Source organism: Dufourea novaeangliae, unplaced genomic scaffold (genome assembly GCF_001272555.1).
Source record: "Dufourea novaeangliae isolate 0120121106 unplaced genomic scaffold, ASM127255v1 scaffold79, whole genome shotgun sequence".
Classification (NCBI taxonomy): Eukaryota; Metazoa; Arthropoda; class Insecta; order Hymenoptera; family Halictidae; genus Dufourea; species Dufourea novaeangliae.
Window position 1 is genome coordinate 347,882 of NW_015373951.1, and position 6,112 is coordinate 353,993.

Sequence of the window (6,112 nt, forward strand, 5' to 3'; positions counted from 1 at the left end):
ACTGATGTCCTTTACTTATTGTTTTAATAGTACAAGTCAATTTCACTATTACATGTTATCAACTTTCACGTCCAAAATATAACACCTAATCTTACATTGCACATTAAATATTATAAGTGCTTCTCTACAAAACTAATAATACTGACTTATACTCTTTTGCCAGCCCATCAGAGATATATTTCCTGTAAAACGTATGTTACATATCATTGGAAAATGTTCGGTGGAAATGATCATTTGTATTGACTTTCACTAGCGAAATTAACCAGTCTATTGGTAAAGTGTGGCATAAGTTAAAAAAACTCTTTTGAAAATACAACGAAAAATAAGAAATTATTTTGAACAGATGGAAAATTTGTAATTGACATTTTATTGTCGATTTCTATAATGAAATGCCGCAGTTGAGATGTTAATGCAATGGTAAAACGTCGCACTATAAAAGAAAGCATGGCTTGTTTATAAGTATACGTAGGCACATAATTTATATATTTCCCCTACTTCGAAAAGCCTTCAGTCCTATAGTTATTAAAGATTCTATCTGAGTGAAAATGATAACACAGACTTATTATTAGAGCAGTAGGTACAGAAAGCAATAATATAATAGCATGAAAATCTGTGTCTTATATACTTTCGGCAATTTTCACTTCATGTCAACGTGATTATAAAAGACATATTCGCTATTATCATCGTCTGGCTAAACTCGTTCGTCCTCTCTACGCGGTAATTCAAGTAGGTGTACGCGTCCCGCAGAGGTGTCAGTTAAATGTCAAACCAAAGACTTAAATGCCATACGATACAGTTGAATTATATTTTTGAAATGAGTAACTACAAATAAAACAACGAAACCATAAGACCCTGTAACTTTTACTTACGACACAATGAAGGTACCCCGATTCTAGGTTAGTTTCTGATGAATAGTTTGGAAGATGTCACATTCTTAAACCATACATTGAACAAAAATTTAAGACTACCTTCTAAAATTTTAGATTTACTGTTATGTTCGCGTATCTCGAAACTTTACCGTTTCTGTATTGCTGAGTGCCACACGTATGATCTTGTAACTTCTGATAAACATTATGTGGTAATTGTGCAGTTTAGCGGCTTTTCTCAATTTTAGCTATAAATATCTCGGAAACTAAGCTCAAACGGTGCTAACAAGTAGAAGAAAAAGTTGTTCAAAACGTTGAGTTCCATAACATATCCAAAGGTCATTGAATTGGTGTTGAGTGTATAAATCTGAATAATTTCCCATGCTTTTTTATGTCAAGTAACAAATGTACATTATTTTTTCGACTTCCACCGCTTGATTTTCCGTTTTAGAGATTAAATGGAGCTATAAACAAAAATCGTAGGAAATAGCTAAAATTGATAAAAGCCGCTAAACTGCGCAATTACCCAATTGAAAAATACACGGTTAAAAAATATTTTTTTAAATTGAAATACTTTTTGTTAGATACTCTTGTGTGTCCGTTGTAAGCACCCACAAAGCTAATTTTGATCAGTTTGTTAGTTCAACAGTTATGATTTCTTGAAAAACGTTGACGCTATATTTCAAACAGCTGCAAAATCGGCAATTTAAAAAATGTTCGTATTCTCTTTGAAATACGTTTATATATTACTAAAGATTACAACATATCCACGTGGCAACAAAATCCGAAATGTTACTCCAAAAAGTGTCCGATTTTGCGTGGAATGACCCTCTACTATTTTCACACAGTTGCCCGAGACTAATTCGACGGGTAACAGCCTGTTGCTAATAGGCGCACGGCCGTATCAAACGTGCACCACGACGTCGAGACTGGGTCTTACAACCCCAAACGTATTTAAAAAAAGAAAATAGTCTGCGCGTTTGTCACATCGTTGAATCAATTAAATAGCTAATTTTAATGGCTCTTTGTCTTCTTACAAGTGATAACAAAAAAAGTGGTGGTTAAACAGCCACAAATATTACCGAATAAGCACTTGATTAATCGAGCGAGGGGTTCGGTTCAGCCGAGCAGTCCAAAGACCCTGTGCCTACCCACGAAGTCAGTCCGTTTCTTTTTCCGCCCTGTCACACACTGACTCCTCTCCTTAAAGCATGCTACCCTCTCGTCAGAACTATACCCGTGGGGCGTAAAATTCTCTCACCTCCTGCGTTTCAACAGCCTCTTTAACGTGCTCCGCGATCTCAGCCGCCTTCAGGCCGGTCTCGATGGGCGCGAGCTGCGAGTGCCGGCGTGCCTGGGTCTCGGTGGTGAGCTCCTGGTAGCAGGATTCTCCGGAGCCACGTCGGCTGCCCGCGATGCACATAGCTCGCCGGAAGAGTCCCGCGACGACGGCGCACAGACCGCATTGCATGCCCGTGGCGCTGCCTCGGCTGGACAGGGATCCACCATTGGTCCGTCGACGGGTCCGAGTCCCGCGAGAGCTATCGTCACGTGTTTGGGACGCCAGTTTTTTTCGTGAAAACTCTTTCCACCGGTCTTCTTCTCCTCTGTCGCGTGTATACCAATATGCCTCCACCGGAGATAATCGCGATTAGTAACAGGCCTCCCCTCGTCTCCGTTCACCAAACTATTTCTCGATGATTTTTTACTTCATCGTGGTCTTCATCCATCGTCCTGACAACGTGACTGTTTCCGCTGAAAATCGTTGCCCCGCGATAGTAGTATCCTCGCGCTTCAGGACGGTCGATTCTCTCGCATACACACGATTCAGGCCAGCGTCGCGTCTATTGACGATCCCCCGGTACCGCATATCACCTGCACGACCAGACGCACGTCGGAAAAGAGGTCCAAAGATTTCGCAGGGTCGAGGGAGGAGAAGGAGCTTCGCCTGGCGTCTCTCTCTCTCTCTCTCTCTCTCTCTCTCTCTCTCTCTCTCTCTCTCTCTCTCTCGCGGAACAACTATCGATTGGGCGTGAAGTTACGTGCGATAGCGTCTAACGACGTCGATGGTGCACCGTGGATGGGACAGAAGGAGAGTACGACGATGGCTCGCGACTAAAGAGACGCTCAGCGTGTATCTACAAGCGCGTTCGATCGTGACGACGCGGGTATGTACTACCTATTCACCGTGGATAGTCCCCCCCGCCTGTACGTTAATTTTCGATTCCGTACAGTTACTCCGCGATGTGTTGTCATGTGTGGACGTGCGTGTACACAGTACTGAATTTTAACGTCGCGTTTACGGTAACACACTCGACGATTAGACACTGCTCACGCTTCGGTGAAATTGTACTTTTGAATGTTGGTCTGCAGTGAGAACAACCGATCCTAACCTCTCGACCCGTCAATGGACAATCGATTCGGTCAGCTCTGGTTCCGCATTGACGATACATCGGTGCACACGTGTTTCACGTGCTAACTAAGAAGTTTCGATTGCGACTTTCTCTTCAATAGCTGCTCGTTGTCGATTTTCTTTAGCATCAACGCTAATGGCACGAGGTATCCGATATGTCAGGTAAACAATAAGATCCACCTCCACCTTTTCCTCTCTCTCACTCGATAAGACAGGAGTGACCGCGCTCAAAAATTTCGGTCTAGGAAGAGAAATAAAAAATGGGCAAGAACAAAAGCCGTACTCTTTGTTTCCCAACGACCTCGATTTTTAAGCAAGACTCTTCTTCAGCTTATGGAGCAGCAATTATAACCGCGTGACAAGAGCCACTCTCAAAGCATGTACGCGACGAACAAAAGAAGAAAGGACCTTGTTTTGTGTGCTTGTTTCAGCTGTACCGATAACGCTGTGTTGCTAGTCGCGTACAATTAAATCTCGTACGAAACGGAAAAGAACGACTGTTGTTATTATCATATTCAGTGCTGTCGAGATCGTCCGCGGTATTCAAACGGCTTTTTCACCAAGCTCTTTCGTTGACAGCGAGAGAGCTTCACATTGCACGGTTAGCACAGCGAACCTAACCATCGACGTGTCAATCAAAACAGAATTATTATTCGTTCATCCGAACCCACAGCGATGGTAGGGCTTGTATCGTTACACTCGTACGTTTCCGGTACAAACAAAAAAACAAAAGGAGACGACAAACGAATAAAACGGAGTTTCCCCTTCCCAAAGGTTATAACCCAATTTCCGATCGAACAGGGCATAGCAGATAACGACAGCAAAGGAGAGAGAGATAAGGGGGGGAAGAGAGACAGAGAGAGAGAGAGAAAGAGAGAAACTGTCAATCCACGAAAAAACACGCGGCAGAATTGACTCCGATGGACGGCGATACCTTTTACGAGAACGTACGTACAGTGCCTGACTGTTGTGTCGCACGAGCATTTCTAACTGGCACGCGTGAACGACGACGACGGGGTAACGCCCGCGCACAGATATCGTAGCTGGTTCCGCACCGGGACGAGCCTAGGAGCTCCATAACCGCGTGTGTCACGGGAACGGAGGGCCCCCGGGCCCCCGAGGCCCGGTGCCGACGAGGCCCACGAGCACGAGGGCGCGCCTCCCAGTAGTGGTATGGACTTCTACGTTCGCGCACGGTTTCTTCGTAGTATCGGGGACGCAGCGTGTGCGGCGATAAAACTGAAATATAAAGGATCTCCCCCAAATGTGAAACAGAAAACTGGGAGCCGGGGGTGGGGGAAAGCGCAACGTCGTTATCACCGACTATGCACGCCGGCCGGCCGCTGTGCATGCACTGAAGCACTAGATTCGAGCGACGAGACTCAGCCGACGTACGAACTCGGCCGTCCTCGACTCTCATCGTCGCCGCTCGGTTCTGTTCGTCACCTGGCCACGCTTCCCGGCCAGACTACCCGAACCGCCGCCACTGTCGTACCGCTCGCTCGGAACCATCTAGTAGAGTAGTCGTCTTCACTACGCGTCGAGCTCTCGTCGCGACTAGCTGCTGCCGACCAACGCGATCGTTTTGATGCTTCGATACCTTCTCTCCGGGGGGAGTGAGACAGCGTGAGAAAGAGGGAGCACGTACGCGAGGAGAGAAGATCAATAACGGATCCCTCCCTCTTTTCGTCGCGCGCGTACGCGTACATGGCTCCGCCGCCGGCGGTCGACGTAGTCACCACGATATTTACAAACGCACGTCGCGCGAGAGCCTTAGGAGCTCTCTTCCTCTCTCTCTCTCTCCCTCTCATGGAGGGTGGCACCACAGCTGGAAGGCTACGGGCAGGAAGGATTTCGCGGTCGTAAGATGTGTGTAAAAGATGGGCTCATTTATTGATCCTTTACGGATTTCATTGGAAAGCTGCTCCGAGCCGTCTACCCAAGGGAGGAGGGGGGAAGGATGGGGACGTTGCTCTGAATCTTATTGCTATTTTAACCCCGGCGACGGGGGGAGTTTGTGCACGGCTGTTTGTACTTTATGTGCAGTTTGAACGTTACGAAGATAAATGAATGCTCCGAGTATGAATAATTACGTACAGCCGTTCGTGTTCCCATTTGGCCGTCACTCTCCGTTCTTCTTTAGGTCCTTGTAAACTGTAGAGCGTGTATATATAATAAATGCATCGTGTTCGAAATCAACAACAAAATGATGTTTACGGTTATATCGTGTGACCGTAGCGGTGTGTAATTTTCTAAAGTGATATCGGAACTAAGATTACATGGGTTATTTTCGAATTTTTTAACATTAAGCGAATAACGCATTAGATTAGTAGGTTAGAGCACGTGAAATATCGACTTTCCATAAATTATACTTTATGGAATACAGTGAGACAACTTAAATAATGGTTAGATATCTATTCTGGTTGTGTACTGCTGAATGCAAAATGTCTTGGCACAAATACATTTGAAATCGACCAGAAGACAATTTAGGGAATATTAATGAAATGTTAAATTTAGAGCAGGATACAAAAATTGTCGTGTTCATTATGGATAATGATAGGAACCATTAAAAAAGTGGAATTTGTATTAGATGTATACAAGTGCTGTCTTTACAAAAGTAATTCTCGTCCACTCCGTATATATAACATATTGTACCTACATATTTACTCAATATTGAAATTATAAATGCAGTAGGACCTCGATTAACCCGATTACGACTATACGTGGTGGCGATTGACCAGGATCTCCGTTATCCGGGTTGTTGTATTTAGTAATAACAAGCGATCGTCTCTTACGACTCTCTTTTTGTTTTTATAAAACCCCCTTCCATTAG

General features: G+C 44.6%; 1 long non-coding RNA gene across 1 annotated transcript; it reads right to left on the minus strand.

The window, feature by feature from the left end:
* Positions 1–1,667: 1,667 nt before the first annotated feature.
* On the minus strand, positions 1,668–4,442 carry LOC107186185. The gene is made up of 2 exons (XR_001516177.1): positions 4,235–4,442; positions 1,668–2,741 (listed from the first exon to the last, which is right to left on the minus strand). It is a non-coding gene; the product is annotated as an uncharacterized LOC107186185 (long non-coding RNA).
* Between the last annotated feature and the right edge of the window lie 1,670 nt (positions 4,443–6,112).